The following is a 16688-nucleotide window of genomic DNA, read 5'->3' as shown; positions in this document are numbered from 1 at the left end:
GATTGGAATTTTGTTGACTATTTAAAAAAATGTTGTATTAATCAAATTACTCCAAACGAGTCATTGACTCGCCACATAAAAGACACGAGAGACTTGTAATTAGAAAAAATGTTACTGAACCATAACATCTGAGTTGCACAGAAGTAAATACTGTTATCCTGGGAGTGTATAAAAGAAAGGAAAACTTTAGCTAAAAGTGAGACCTAAGATCCCAGGAAATAATTTACATAAACAATTCTTAATATATACAAATCAGTTCAGGAGAAAGAAAATAACAGGAGTTGCTTATTGAAATTCCAACACTTTTGAGCCCTCTTCTGGCCAGTAAATGGTGACAGAAAATTCAAAACCAAATAAGACCTTGGAGCAGAATAAAAGTACTAAAACAATAATAAATGCATTTGTACTTTAAGAGAAAAATTAAAATTGTTTCATTGCATGAGATGAAAAATTTCTCTGAAAGACCTAATTCTCTCCTATTTCTCGTCTGCTCTATGCATGAACGAAGGGAAAACATGTAATAATCTTGAGAAATACTTCAAAGCAATAATTAAACCTTTTTTTTCCTTCTGTGGCAGGAAGAGAGGAAGGAATACATTTGTTTCTACATATCAATAAAATTGGATAATATGAATTTCAAAAAACGATGTCTTGTCATTCAACCTCATAAATCTTTGTACTTTATTGGGTGTCATCTTGGCCCTCTCCCATCAAGGTCCTCTTTTGGGTTCTTTTTAAACACTAGCTTTGGGGATTATGGGTGCTGATGAACTTAATGAATAGAACCAAAACCAAAGCCAAAAACCTCATTAATAAATGGAGCCAAATTGCCTTGTACTTCTGTTCATTTACCATTCTAGGAATCACCAGCCATTTAGAAACCACATCCCAAATAATATCCAACTCTGCTGAGTATAGCCTCACATGGTTGTTTCTGGAACTACCCAGCACTTAAGGAGTCCTCCAAATAGGCAATGGTTTATCCTAGCACTAACTCCAAATCTTGTGACCAGACCAAGATGGTAGCACTTGAGTGGTGGGGTCAATAAAGATGTATATTTCCATAGAGATATGTGATATGGATATTCTAGTGAATAAGGTTTGCCAGGTATTTTTTTTTTGAGATTTTTATGCCTCTTAATTTTAAAATATTAACATATTCTACTAAAGGTAGTGAGTTTGTGGCAAAACAACTCCTTTGTAAGAGCCCCAGCTATGAATATTTTAGAGGTTAAACTTAAGGAGTTACTGGCTTTCTTACTGGCTTGAAAGATAGCCACTCTCTAGAAGTAAATTCAGAATGAACATGTGAGGAACACCCAGAGTCAAGGCTTTTAACAATTGGTTTGTAGGAGACCCTCCTAATAAAATGAGTAAAAACATCAGAAATCTTCGGAACCTGCACAATCTCACAGAGTGAATAAAGAGAAAATAAGTCTGGTTCTTGACTCTGTCGATGGTAAACAATGTTCTAGATGCACAAACTTCACAGAAAAAAATAAATTTGCATCACCGTAACCAGAGTAAGTTTGAGTAGCACAGATCTTCCTTTGAAAGACTATTTTCCAAGACGGGTCACTTGAACATGGGTGATGAAAGCCTTTGGGATTCAGTCCATATAGATGACATTCCCTTTCTCTGATAATTATCAATTAAAAAGAGAGAGAGAAAAAACCTTCTGAAGCCAGGGTATAAACTCAATTTGAAATATGACAGTGAAGGAACTTCACTTGAGAATGTTGTGGTATCCCCTCCCTTTATGCTGGTGGTGACACCAGTTCTTGCTCAGGACCACAATAGTGGACAACAGTCCCTTATCTAGTAAATAATGTGATATAGTATAAATGAAAATGAGAGTGGCTTTGATCTTGGCCATATCTAGACTGAATTATAAAAAGAAGAAAATTCAGTTGGATCCAATCAAATATTATTTTTATAAAAATGTCCCTACTAGAGACACTGGGATGTTGGGTATGTGTGCCTGGGTGTGCATCTGTTTTGGTGGGAGAGGAATGTCAACAAAGAGTAGAACATGGAGGGAACGGCCTCACACAATCAATCTGAATCATCTAACATAATTTCATATCAAGTAGAAAGAAATGAACTGGCACATAGGCAAAGAGACTTTAAGGTCTTGCAAGACTTGACGTGGTTTGAAAAGAGTAATTATGTAAATGACAAATTACCTAAGGCTCCAGATGGGCCCTTGGGTTTCTCTATTTAATTCCTTCCCTAAAACATAGCACAAAGACCAAGAAAGTCCCAGATTTCCAAATTAGTTTCTTTAAAAGTTGAGTTTTCTTCCAAAGTCATCAGGCGTGAAACGTTAGGTCCTTACCTGTGAACTTTACATGGCCCATATGACTTCTTTTGAATTGACAAACTATATTCTCTCTCCATACTAAAGAAAAATTTCATGAGAGCCCACAGTGTTCCAGGCACCGTGGTAAGTGCTATGGGGTGTTTTTTGTTTATTTTCAGCCAAGTTGACAATTCCTGGAAAGCTCTCGCCACAAATTCTGCCAATTTTCTCCTTTTAATTATTAATTTGCTTCTTCAATCATCCACTTTGAGGAGGTGACTAAGCACATCAGAAATGTAAGGTCTCAGACAACATTTCTGACACTTTTTGGATCACCTCCAAGCACCCACAGCATTGCAATCTAATAGGAATTCAAAAGGTAAAAACTAATTTTACCACAGACTTAAGTAAAATGCAAGTTGAAAGCTACATCTTGGCATAAGATCCTTGGAGACATTCCATGAAAAACTGTATCCTTTGTGGTTGTTTGCAATTTTGTTGTATCTGGCCCAAGCTTGCTTTATTGGTATGTCTAATTGAGAGGTCCCCTCCTTGGGAATGAATCACATCCTGCTTTAGTAACATGGTAGGATGTTTTGAAGAATACGAATATATATATACATATATATATATATATATATATATATATATATATACTATACTATATATATATAGTGTATATTATATATAATACACACACAGTGGAATATTATTCAGTCTTAAAGAGGAAGGAAATCCTGCCATTTGTGATGAGATAAATGGACCTTGAGGACATTGTGCTATGTGAAATATGTCAGACAGAGAAAGACAAATACCCTACAGTCTTACTTACATGTGAAATTAAAAAAAAAAAAAAAGAGCTCACAGATACAGAGATGAGATTGGTGGTCACCAGACGCAAAGGGTGGGTGGTGGGTAAAATGGGTGAGGGTGGTCAAAAGGTACAAACTTCCAGTTGGAGAATAAATAAGTCCCGGGGACGTAATGTGTGCACAGTGGGGTGACTACAGTTGATAACACTTGTCTTAAAATGTTTCATCACAAGGAAAAAAAAATGTAAGGATGTGTGGCAATAAACTTATTGTCGTGATCGTTTTGCCATATATACAATATCAAATTATTATGTCGTGCATCTGAAACCAATCTAAAAACATCATGACTGTGGCCCAGTTCAAGTCCTTGTTCTGAGCTAATGCCTTTGCTTCCCAATTAGCACTGAGCAACTGTAGCAGAACGAGGGAAGGGAGCATCTGCATCCCCAGAAGGTCAAGAAATTTCATGCAGATACGGGAGAGCATGAACCTGAGGGTGGAAGCGTCGACAGCTGAATTTCAAAGGCCTCCTGGCAAGTACACGGAAAGCAATGCTCAGCAGAATGACCCTAATGCTTCCGACTTAAATGTCCGAAGTACTACAGGAGGAGAAGCTTCTAGTTCCAGCACACACAACTGTGCCTGTGGGTCCTGCTGATTGCATCCTAAGGAACTTTCATCACAGGGTCTGACTCTCAGGGACGCACCCAACCACATAGTACGGTATGTTACGGAGTCATAAAAGCTATATGACATAGTTAAGGAAGACGCAAAAAAAAGAGACTAGAGGCAAACTGAAGGCTATGTGAAAAATTAAGTAGTATGGGGTAGTACGTGAAGAGTCAGCACTCTGGAGCTAGCCCAACAGGGTCTGGGTCCTGGCTTACTGTGTGACCTTGCTTCAGTCACAAAATGCTTCTGTGCCTATCTCTTTCTCAGTAAAATAAAGATAATAACAGCAGCAAGACCTGAGGTGGGGAGGAAAGGGTTGATTCATGAAAAGCCCTGGAACATAGTTAACAATTAACTGTTATCTGTCAGGGTGACCTATCATTATCGCCTGGAAAAGGTAGCACTTTAAACAAGAGAACACGATGATTTGTTTGATGAAGGGTGTTGTGCCCACTGGCTAGGTATATGGGAATAAACATTTGATCATTTCTTTATATTCTCCACGAAAGTAGAGTCCAGCTGCATTAGGAACCGTAACCAGTTGAGAAGAATATATAAGTCAGTATTTAAATAATCTGCGGGAGAGAGGGTCTTTCTAAAAAAAAAACCAAAAAACAAAACAAAACAAAAAACAGGAAGAAATCTAGAAGGGAAAGGACTATGGATACAGTTGACTATATTAAAATATTGAAACTTCAAAACACAATAAACACAGCAACACAAAAACCAACCTACCCTAAACAAAGTTAGAAGATAAATGATAAACTAAGAAAAATATTTGCAATTTCTGAGGCAGACCAAGATATTTTACACGCTTACTTATTATACTATTATCTATTATCTATATAGTAGAGCAAGAATATATTATAATCTCTATACTGTTATTGTACAACAAACAAATCTTGTATATCCAATAAATGTAAATCAATAAATCAAAGCTTAACACCTCTGCCGCAAAAATGGGCCTAGGAAATTATGAATAGGTAATTCATAAAGAAAAAATGTAAATGGACAAAAAACTAAGAAGAAGATGATGGATCAAAGGGATGTGATTTAAAATGAGATAGCATTGTTCATTTCTCAAATTGGCAATGATTTCTATTTTTTTAATATTTACCTTTTTTTGAGACAGAGTAAGAGCAGGGGAAGGGCAGAGAGAGCGGGAGACAGAGACTCCTAAGCAGGCTCTGAGCTGTCAGCACAGAGCCCAACGCGGGGCTTGATCTCACGAACCATGAGATCACGACCTGAGCCAGAATCGGGAGTCCGATGCTGACCCGGCTGAGCCAACCACGTGCCCAGGCAATGATTTTTAAATGACCCTACCATACTGGTGAGGCTACAAGAAACGGACCCTCTTCTGAACTGTTGGCAGAAATATAAGTTGGCTCCGCCTCTCTGTAGGGCAAATTTTTAATACCTATCCAACGTCCATGACCCTTGCCCCTGCTTTTATACATCTAAGAATTGAATCTAAAAGCCATTCTGAGATGTGAAAAGGAAGTAAATTTAACTACAGAGATCCTTGTGTGGCATTTTTGTAACAGCAAATAATTCAACCACCTTCATTTATGTATCATGTTGCTGGTTAAATAAATGTTAATACATTGGTGGTGGCCTTGAGAATGAACTTCACAATTCCCTGACTCCAAGGAGGGTTAGTTGACTAAGACCCCCAGCTGTGACACTCTGAAATGCATCCTCTGCTTATGGAGAACTGGAGAAATGCGATATCCATATAACATTTTATGAAATAGGCATTCAGATAATTTGGCAGGAGAAGAACGTAGAATGTCTTAGAATTTCCACCTCTGTAGAGTGATGTACACGTACACACACACACACACACACAGATTAACAGATGATACGTGCAGTATGGTCTCATTAGGAGAAAAGGTAAGTGTAAGTATATGCACAGACACAAAATATTAATGTTGTTCCTTCCAGGTGATATTAGGAGTTCTTTTTATTTTCTTTTTCTCACCTACCCAATTTCAATTTTTGCCCTGTCCGAGATATGTAGTGCTTTATAAAGACAAAAGAAAACATTAAAGATTTTTACATGTTAACCGTGTTTCTTCTTGTTATTTAAATTGACTTTTATTTGGCATTTTTATTCATGATCTAATATTCATTTCTGCTTTTGCGACTTAACTTTAGATGTGGAAAGCGAGATTAAAAAAAAAAAAAAAAGACTAATTTCGGAACCAGAATAAGGATTTGATGTGTACTAAGCAGGAATGTTGGTCCTCAAGAGTCATTCCCAAAGACTTCATTAAGCTGTTGGATTAGGTAGGTGGTGTTACTGGTGCGTATTTTCTTTAAAAACTGTTTTAATGTTGTTGCGAAATTGTCTTGACAATAAACAACATGGAAGTCATCATGTAGGCAGTGAGATGACATTCACCAGACTCCCGGATTTTCCTGCCTGGCCTGGGGCATCTGAGTCAAAGTGCAGGCAGTTCTACTGTCTAGGACAGAGGTCTGAGCTTTGGTTTTCTCTTGCTTCTGGTACCAAGTCACTTCGCACTCGTGGCCTTGAGAGGCTTTTGCTTTTGCTCAGGGACCACAGTGTGGGTGTCCTCCCAGATCGCCCATCAGAATGAATCCTGCCTTCTCCCCTCCCACCTGCCTCTCGCCCTAAGGCGCTTCTCAGAGGTGATTTTCCTCCTAATGGTCAATCGACCTTCCATGTTATTCCATGCCTATGGACCTTCCATGCCTATGTTATTTTCTGTCAAAACAGTTTCTAAAAATCCCTTCTTAGATCTTTACAGCCATGACAAAGTGTAAACAGTCTGCCTGGATAGCCTCACTCGACACGTCTTTCTTTCACCTTCTGGGGACAGATTCCATGTGACCTTGAGAGGCCCACGTTCACCAGTGGAGACCTATGTCTCTAGCCTTGTGTCTCCACTTCCTAGTGGAAAGGAGGGGACTTGTTTTTCTTTATGCTACCTCTCACTGGCTTCCCACAAACCCCTGCTTACTGCTCTCTGAGCTTTCAACTTTGTAGGTCCTATCCCCTCTGGGCACTAGTTTAGGGACCATTATGTTTCCAGTAGGCAAACCCAAGGTTTTGTACATATCAGTATTGCACAACAAAGGAAAGGCGTTTGTCCCTACCCACCCATAAAAACTCTCATTCAGTAGGTTTAGACAGTGCTGGGTACAAGGGCTGCCGTGGGCCTCACGTTTCAGCGCACATCAAAATAACTTGGGAGTTTTGGAAAACACGTGCACCCAGATGCCCTCCTAGACCTCCTGCGGGTGTTCAATAAATAAAGAAGGGCAAGGATTTGTCCCTTATTTGCCATTATACCTTGGTGTCTAATGTGTTATTAGCCGAGGGGGTACCCAAGTGGCAAAAAAGGTTAAATTTAAAATTAGAGCGAAGTGGGGGAAATCTCTTGTGGAAGGCTGAAGGATGGCCTCCAAAGATGTCCTTATCCTAATCCTTGGAAACTGTGACTACCTTACACGGGAAAAGGAAATTTGCAGATGTAATGAGGATTTGTTTTGAAGCATAGTCAGCATACGATATTAAATTAGGCTCAGGTGTACAACACAGCGATTCAACCGTTACCTACATACGTTACAAAATGCTCACCAGGACAAGTATATTACGATATTGACTGTGTTCCCTATGCTGTACTTTTCGTGCCTTTGGTTTATTTACTTGATCACTGGAGTGTGTACCTCTGTATTCCCTTCACCCATTTTGCCCATTCCGCCACCCCTTCCCCTTCGGCAACCACTGTTTTGCTCTCTGTATTCGTGAGTCTGTGTCTCTCTTTTGGTGTTGTTGCTATGTGTTCATTTGTTTTCATTTTTTTTAAGATTCCGCGTATAAGTGACATCTGTAACTGACTTCTTTCACGTAGCACAATACCCTTCAGTTCCATCCATGTGTCAAAAATTTTGGCTTTAGAATTGACGTTTAAGGGGCGCCTGGGTGGCTCAGTCAGTTAAGCGTCCGACTTCAGCTCAGGTCACGATCTTGCGGTCCGCGAGTTCGAGCCCCGCGTCGGGCTCTGGGCTGATGGCTCAGAGCCTGGAGCCTGCTTCCGATTCTGTGTCTCCCTCTCTCTGCCCCTCCCCCGTTCATGCTGTGTCTCTCTCTGTCTCAAAAATAAATAAATGTTAAAAAAAATTAAAAAAAAAAAGAATTAACGTTTAAGATAGTAAAGTATTTAAGAATATATCATGGTGTTTTGATTTAGGCATTCGTTGTGAAAAAAATCCCCCTGTCAAGTTAACTAACACATTCATCACCTCACCTAGCTTTGTTTTTCTGTGAGCGGCTGGGGAAAGCTCTGATATTTTCCAAGGGCTGATGTGATCGGATTCGACCCACTGGACGGTCTTCCTTGGCCATAAATGTAAGGGTCATGGAATGACTCATCAAAATCACAGGCCCCTACCACCCCGCCCCCGCCCCCCCCACTCAAAGGAAAATGGATAACACAGGACAATGGTTTTGAGGTGGTGGGTCATTCTTAGAATTCTGTCTGCCACAGGGACCTTCGAGTATAGCCACGGTAAGCATTAAAAGTGACTTGTCTTCGCAACCCAGGCCTTGGATGCTTGTCCTGGGGACTTTGGACAAGCAATCGTCGGAGTTCCATGTCCAGAATAGGCCATATGCTACATTATCTGTGAATGAACAAATAAAGGGACCTTGGGTTAAATTGTGGTGGGAGATGGGAGGTTGGAATAAAAAGGAAAACTGACGTCATTCACTGATTTTAATCATTAGACTCTCTGTTTTATATTTTCTTGATTTTTAGATGACCAAATTCCTGTAGTATTCACTCAGTCTTGCAGAAATGCCTGCCCTAACTTTCCTCCGTCCTCGTTTTGCTGCCCTCTCCCGAGACTCTCCACTCCCTTATCAGCAGACTAAGGGGGTATATGTATTAGCACGAAATATAATCAAAGTCCCATTGTGAGATCAGGCTCCCGGGCAAAACACGGCACTAAAAAGAAAACAGGAAGGAGACCCAAGAACAGAGCATCTGAAATCTTCCTTAAGCATGCCCTTTGTTTTCTCTAAGCAGCGGATTTTTACTCATTTGATGAGGCTGATTCATTTTTGTTGTGTTTTTTTTTTTTTTTAAATCATTGAACTTTAAAAAGCCTATCCATTTTCATGTGGCTTGGGAGTCTTCTGAGAGCCAGCAATCTCTTCAATCCTCTCCCTGAAGTAATTCGTATTCTATTTCTAATCTACAGGGTTTTCTGACTTTCTGCCTCCAAAGTGATTTGGTAGACAGGGGTCACAGAAGCCTCTTCTCACCTCATTTCATCCCCAAGTTCTGCCACCCACCCAGAGACTTTGCTGGAAGTTCGTGCTATTTTTGTCCTATCTGGTTAATGCCAAAGAACAATGCTGTGGTCCCACCACTGAAGCTCTCAAGAGCATCTGCTAAGTTACTTTTATATTCTTCATTTCCTGTTATTTCCTGTAATGCCTTGCAACTTCCCAAGGTCATCCAATTTGGAATTCCTGACGTGTTTTCTGATATTTGCCCATTCCCTGAACAGGAGACGTTTGGCTCTTGTCTCTTAAAAGCAAACTGATGGCTGATTGCTGATTTAATATGCCTCCCAACTCCTCACCTTCCCCAGGGAAATCTGGAGTTATCAATGGGGATTGTTCCATCACGTCTCATCAATAGCTTGCCACTACACATTTTAAAAAGGAGCATTCTGGACATTTTAATATCTGTAAACATGTGAAGCAAGCTCTTAAGAATTGGATTCCTGCATATCAGCTTGTGATGCAAGCTTAGGAACTTTGTTCAAAATACTTGAGGTCGGAATTAGATTATGCTCTTTTCCTGTTACCCTTTTACGCCCTTCGTTCTAAGAGTATGGTGTTCCTTTCGATACAAACATTTTATCAATCATTTGCTAACTTCACATGGCAGCCATTGGTCGTGGGTGTTGGATAGTATTAGAAGAATCTAAGAAGAGCTGAATTCTCTTTGCTCCTTAAGCATGGCTTTTTCCACAGGGTTCTCAAGGGAATAAGACAAACGATAAACTAGCTATCATTTTGTTACAAATTGTCCCAGGGCTCCACTTCTCCATAATGAAGCACTCTGGAAAAACTCAGAAGCCACCCCTCCGCACCCCAGCTGGAGGCATCTGAATGGGGAAGAGGAGAGAGTCAGAGGACAAGGTGGCGAGGTCTGTTCAAGGACTCAGGCTCTGCCTCAACTGACCCAGCTAGCTGCAAGAATAAAGGAAACAGGGGGTATGCAATTTTGTGATACATCTTCTTCCACCCTCCTGCTTTTTCACTACTAGCCTTCTTTCCATCTGTAAAATACGCCACCAACTCCTTCTCTCTCTCCGGACCTTGCATTTGTTAATAATGATCTTCCCTGACAAAGTCACTTCCTCCTCAGCTTCAGGTCATAACTCAGATGTCATCTCCCCTGAGAGCGCTTCCCCACTCATTATAGAGAAAGCATCATTTCTGATCCTCTTCACATATGGACCTATTTCATATTCTTGGTAGCACTCATTCACAAAATATGTGGTCACTGCCTGCCTCATCTCATTAGAATGTCAGGGCTACTGTCTTATCCACTGCTGTGTCTCCAGAACCTAAAACAGCATGACAGAAGCTCATGACAGAAGCTCAGCAAGTACTGGCTGAGCAATTGCCAGAGACCCCATTCACCAGTAAACATAATCCAGTCAATGTCTTGAAATCTGGCCAATCAGATTAGCATTATCTCTTTTAAGAGAGGAGCGAGGAAGAAAGTAGAAAGTCACCTTTCTTTACCCATTGCTTAGATTTTTTTTTTTTTTTTTTTTTTTTTTTTTTGCCTGCAGACCAACTTGGTGTGGTGGATTAGGTTAGAGCAGACCAGGAGAAGTGAAGATTGGGACTTAATCATGGACTGTCAAGTTGTGGTTGGAGTGAGCTCAGATGCAAGGTGAAGAGAAAATTCAAGTTTGGCAGGTAGAACAAAGTATCTGGGGAAAATGACAGTAGATAACAGTGTTAGCAATAGAAAATTGTCGGTAAGACATAGAGGAGGTTACACAATGCACAAAAGTGTGCCACGAAGTGGATTAGAGCCCAGCGATAGGGATCCAGGAGCAGACTATATTTGAAGATTGAGGCGATCAGACGCTGAAATCCATAAAGTGGAGTATCAAGTTCCAATTCCATTCTTAAGGTAGCAGAACAGGACTCTGATCCCAGAGAGAGTTCCATCAAGCCCTTTACTGGTTCTTGGTCATCCTCTATTCCGTTCCCCTCAAAAATGATTCCAAAAGTCACTGCTCATTTCCATTTGCAAATCATAGAAGACTTCCTGCCTCTTATTTTATTGAGAAATTTCAAGTCAAGTTCTTTCTTTATTGGTTCCCTTCCTGCAGCCAAAAGAAGCATGCAAATCTCCCTGATACTAACCAAAAACAATAAAACTTTCCTTTACATTGTAAAACCACTAGGAACTGTCCAACATCTTTACTCCACACAGAAGTCAGAACCCAGCATTTCCCTTTTTCATGCTAATTTACTCTGAGATGAAGCTCATTTCCTGAAGCTTGATATAACTCCCAGTGAGGTCACCAACGACATCCTATTTTACTACAAAAGCTGTCTGAGTCCTTTCATCTGGGGTCTGTCTCTTATACCCAACAGGACACCATGGTCCGTACTATCTTTATCAAGCTCTTTCAGCCTTTGGCTTTCATTGTATCCCTCCACCCTGGTGCTCTTCCTTCTGAAAAAGCTCCTTCATGCTTTGCTTTTGGATCACTGCTCTTTTCACTCCACAAGTCCCATCTGAATGATCTGGTACATGATGGAAACTGAGACTTATATGCTTCTCATGGCCACCTAGAACTCCCAGGCCAGAAGCTTCTGATTCCTAGAACAATCTGACTTCTCCACCTGGATATCCCCAGGCACAGCACCCTTAATTGTCTACCACATAAGAGCAGCATCTTCTCTAAATATGTTTCTCATGTACATTTGCTCTCGTTGGTTAGCAGGACCATCCAGTCAAGCCCATACTAGAAAGCAAAGCGTCATCCATAGTAGCTTTCTTTCAGTCCTCCTCCCGTTCAGTCAGACATCACACCTATCTGGCTGACTTCTGTGATGTTTCTTTCTATCTCTATCTCCCTTCCCCTATGCTAGTTCACACTATCATCAGCTTTCTTCGCATTACTACAGTAGGCTCCTATTTGGTCCCCCCTCTTCCCTTTAACCCTCCTTGAAACTTTCTTTCATGGGGCTACCAGAGTATTCTATCTACAAACGCAAAATTGACCGTGTCATGGGCTGAAACCCTTTGATGGTTTCTCCATTGTCTTGAATCTGAAGTGAAACTTGTCTCATATTACATTCAAGACGGTCCAGGAGTTGGTCCCTGCCTTCTCGCCTTTCTAATTCCCTCTTCTTGCATTTCCAAAAATGCCAGATAGCATGTATTGCATAAGCACACTACCCTCTTTTCCTTCTCTTTCCTTTGGTAATGTTAAGCCTTCTTCCTGGAATACATGTTTTCCATGTTTCCTGACTAATCCCTATTCCTCTTCAAAAGTCTTTTTCAAGCTAGCCTCTTTCAACATGATTTACCTGCCTCTTTCTGCCCTGATAGTCCGGGTGACCTCACCCAGAGCTCCCTGATAACCATCCAACTTTTGACATTGCATTTGCTCCTGTCTCCCTAGAGGCCTCACACCTCTAGGTGCATCCTCAACACCTTGCCCAGCACTTGGCACATCCAATGCCTCATTAACATCTTTGTCGATTAATGGAATCAACTGTCTGAGGGGCTTTCCCTTACTTTCCACTACAGTGTCAGGACAGAGAATGTCTTCTATGCCTTAGAGAAACTAACAAAAAGTGAATGTTTTCAGGGACTCGGTCCCAGATCAGCACCTAGATATGCACAGGACATGACCTCACAAGTGCCATGACAGCCAAGGCAAGAAAGAAGAATTATGCCTCAGGAAGCAGCTGCTCCAGGCAGCGACATGCATGCGGTTGCTGCCAGGGCTAAGGTACATGGAAGTCAGGAGGGCTGAGGAAAGCCCACAATAACCTAGAAGGGAAAACACACCTGGATCAAAGGCTGCACTTCCCAACCTTCTTTGCAAAAAGGCCTGGTCATGTGACTAAATTCTGGTCAGCAGGATTTTAGTGGAAACTGTGTGTTAAATTTATGTAAAGTGTCCTGAAATGGAGTGTGTGCTCTCCCCTCTTCCTCCTTTCCTCTGGCTGCAATGCGGACATGTTGACCGGAACTGGGGCCACCATCTTGGATCATAAACTAACCATGAATCCAGGCCACTGAAGGAAGAGCAAGGAGACAGAAAGTAAAGGTCAGTGACACTTGCAAGTCCATAATGGTCTTGGGACACCTTTTTGGACTTTCATATGTGAGAGAAATATAGTCCTACCTTGTTTACACTATGTTTTGGTCATGAGGAGCCAACTCTAATCATACAGGCAGTTTATACAACATTCCCCCCAAGTTCTGAGAGTCTTAGCATCTTAACTACATTCCTGGATCTGACGGTGTAACATTTTTAGTCATTCAAGATTTTACTCATTTAAGATTTGTGGAAGAAGAGGTATCCAAACAGGCATTTATTTTCAGGTAAATATCATAGGCAAACTCTTTGACATTTGAAGAAAAATGATGCTGGTGAAAGCTCTCATGGCTTCTGATGGGGTGTGCTGGCCATCACTCTTTCCTCCACATATTTAATTCAGTCTGGTGTGATGTAGAGACAAAACTGACCAATGAAAAGACTGGAATGGCACTTCTGAGGCTGACAGATCAGTTTCGGGGTGAGGAGTTCCCTGGAATAGTCAAGGAACCCCGAATAGTCAAGACCATAACGATCCACCTCCTGAATCCATTTTACCACTCTGAATTAACAAACACTCCCTGAAAAGTTGCAAACGCACCCATCATCCATACATTAGCGATCATTGCTTTAATCAGACCAATAATTAGCAGTGGCCAGTTTCAAAGGAATGGAGCTGGCAAGAAGGCCGTGGTGGGGAGGAAATGATTGTGGTTCATTTGGAAGAAGACAGGCTTGAATGAGACTTGACAGTTCAGAGTCTGCAAAACTGGAACGAGAAGAGTATGGGAGGGCTGGGAAAGACTTGGTCCCATTCCCAGCTTGGCTCAGGGCTCCATCAGGGCCCATGTGTATTTCAGATCACCTTGACACTGCCCTAGCGTGTCTTTGGTGCCTGGGAATGCCAGGGCTGCCATGTCTGGGACTCTTTTGGAGGCTCTAAATTGTGGCCTACTTTGGGTTGGCCCGGGCCCATTAGTGGATGGTGGCAGCCACTCACTGAGCTCTATTGATGAGGAAACTGAGACTCAGTTAATTTAGGTAATTCACAAGGGTCACAAATACCCAGTCTGACCCCACTCGGTATGACCCCCTGAATGCAGAAATCCTTAGCACCAAGGGTCTTCCCATCCAACTTCCCCTCATTCTTTCCAGTAGCTAGTAGAAGATAAGAAGAAGCAAGGACAAGAAGTCCTAGCTTTCTGTTGCACAAGAGCACAGAGAGACAACCAGAGTCCTCTGAGCACTTGATCTCTTCCCCCGGATCCCCTCACCTCTTCTTCCTCCATCTTTTCTATTGTTCTTGGGAATTTTCAGTGTTTCCCGAATCTGGCTGTTCAGGGAAATTTTTGAAAATTCGGTTTCTAGGCCCCAACCCAAGAGATTCTAATTCTGACAGCTTTGGTGATTGTGGTCTGCAGTCCAGGCTGAGGATAGGAAGGAGTTGGGGGAGGCAGAAGCTCCAGAAATCTCCTTCTCAGATGCAAAGGCCTCCGGTGAATGCAAATCTTTTTACAATAAAAAAAAAACACCACCCCTGTGTAAAGCCAATGAGATGAGAGAAACCTCATCCTCTGATGGCTAACGATGAAAATTTAATTATTTCAACAGACTAGGAAATAAGATGAAAACTAAGCATTCCTTAAGATGCTTCCTAGGTTTCTTTCCAAAGTTTATTTCCTTTGAATAACAGGGAAGCAATCAAAGCAGGTAAAGTCTGTCTTGGTCTTCCTTCGCCTTTGCTTTCTTCTGAACAGGTGCCCAGGACTCTCATCTAGTCCCAAAGATGCTCCAAACGCTCTTCTGTACCCCTTCTGAACCTGATGCTTTATGGAAAATGGATCTTCCTCCTCGCTCCACTTTCCTCACCCCAGACTCAACTCAAATTCAAATATCCTCACGTTCACTCAGGCCAGGCGAGCAGTCACTTGCAAAGCAAGCTCATAAGTGGATGCCCTTTGTAGTCCTGGTGGCTTCATACATTCCCTGGAGAGTGCCACGCTTCCGGAGCTCTTTGCCACTCATTCTGTTTCCTTCTAGGGTTGGTTGATGATCTTAGTAAAAGGCCATATGCTAAGGAACTTAGTAATTCCCTTAAGAAGAATCAAGAATTGACGAAAGACTACAACACAGGAAGCTTGGTACTCTTAAAGTCTAATTCCTGGTGAATAAAGATGAAAGTGTAGATGAACACAACAAGTTAGCTTTTCAGCTTCACCTTGAGTTTATCCCCTCAAAGTACTTTTGACTAAAGTAATTGCATATTGTGCTCTGTTCAGGCAAAGTGGCAGTCGTCCGTTCTTGCATGAGCATTCATGGATGGTAGAAAGCGGAGCAGAGTGGCCTCCTGATCATTCCTATTCAGAGAGAGAGACATGTGACATGGGTCATTCAAAGTCAAATTGTACTTAATTTAAGGATACACACTATGATTGGGGGTACAGGGAAGTTTGTTTTATGATCACAGAATGTTAGGGTCAGAAGGGGTTTTTCAGAGTGTGTTTCTCTTTGACTGACAGCAAAATTAGTTTGCCATCTCTGAGCACCCCTGCCAGCTCACGGAAGAAGGAGGTAGCTCTGATGATTGCTATGTGTTAAGGGTTGAGGAAAGGGATTAAACACCTTGAAAGCAAATGGAGAAGAGCTGGTCCTGGGTGTCCTCCAGAACCTGCTTCCTGTGCCCTTCAGGAATTGGCAAAATTGAACCAATTTTTGATGGCTGAGGACCCTACTGGTATTCCCACAGTCGTTCATTGCTTGGGATACACCCACCCTAGATGAAGACCGGACTTACAAGATGGTATGTTATACCCATCCTGCCAGAGAAATGCAGGAATCACAAGCTAACGTACAATGTTGGGTAAGGCCTCTTCATGAATATTAGGCAACAGTAAGATGCCCTTTCGATTCTTGCCCTACTGGGTTCCTCAGTCTCTGTATGTCCACAGCCTTTTGTCTGTTTGGCTATTGTGACCTCAACATCATATAATACCTCAAAGACCTCTGGCAACTCATTTCCCCTCTGTCTCAACTTCAGTTGCCGACATGTACTTGCTGTGACACTCTTTGAAAGGCTGGTCCCACCATGCAGGTTTTTGTTTTTAATTCGAACATTCCCACGTATCACACAATACTAGATTTTTTTTCCCCCATGACCCACACTTTGATTGGGACTCCGTGTTTATAATAAAGTTGTTATTTGGGGAGCATATTGAAAATGGGCCCAAAGCACCAAACCTTCAAAGTTTAAGTTCAACCCGCTGATCATAAGACAGGGGCTCAGTCTGTTCTTGGACCTTCTTGGTGTTGAGCAGAGATGTGGGTTTTGAAAGATGGTGCTCTGACTTCTCGTCAGCTCAGGCTCTGGCCTACAGTGGGAGTAGCTGGAAACCTGACAGCCATTGCAGGTTCTGGGGTGGATGCCTGGCTGTTGTGAAAACCAATCAGAGCAAGAGATTCTTTTCTGTCATGTATCACTTTTCTATCAGATGAACATGTAAGTAATCTTTTCCCTTTATATCATGTATCTCAAAATATGTTCACACTCAGTA

At 41.6% G+C, this 16688-nt stretch overlaps 1 long non-coding RNA gene across 2 annotated transcripts in view; it reads left to right on the top strand.

Moving 5' to 3' along the window:
- The window catches only part of LOC121014493 (uncharacterized), a 28867-nt gene extending 13751 nt beyond the window's left edge, over positions 1-15116 (top strand). Inside the window, exons 4-8 of one of the 2 annotated variants that reach the window (XR_005783242.1) lie at positions 3516-3837; positions 5947-6078; positions 9022-10048; positions 10636-13146; positions 14895-15116. This is a non-coding gene — a long non-coding RNA (uncharacterized LOC121014493). The remainder of the gene's footprint in view (positions 1-3515; positions 3838-5946; positions 6079-9021; positions 10049-10635; positions 13147-14894) is intronic. The other variant, XR_005783241.1, reaches the window with a different exon arrangement.
- The last annotated feature ends 1572 nt before the right edge of the window (positions 15117-16688 follow it).

The sequence above is a fragment of the Herpailurus yagouaroundi genome, unplaced genomic scaffold (assembly GCF_014898765.1).
Source record: "Herpailurus yagouaroundi ecotype Mexico unplaced genomic scaffold, PumYag 202, whole genome shotgun sequence".
Classification (NCBI taxonomy): Eukaryota; Metazoa; Chordata; class Mammalia; order Carnivora; family Felidae; genus Herpailurus; species Herpailurus yagouaroundi.
This window is presented reverse-complemented; position numbering and strand designations above follow the sequence as displayed.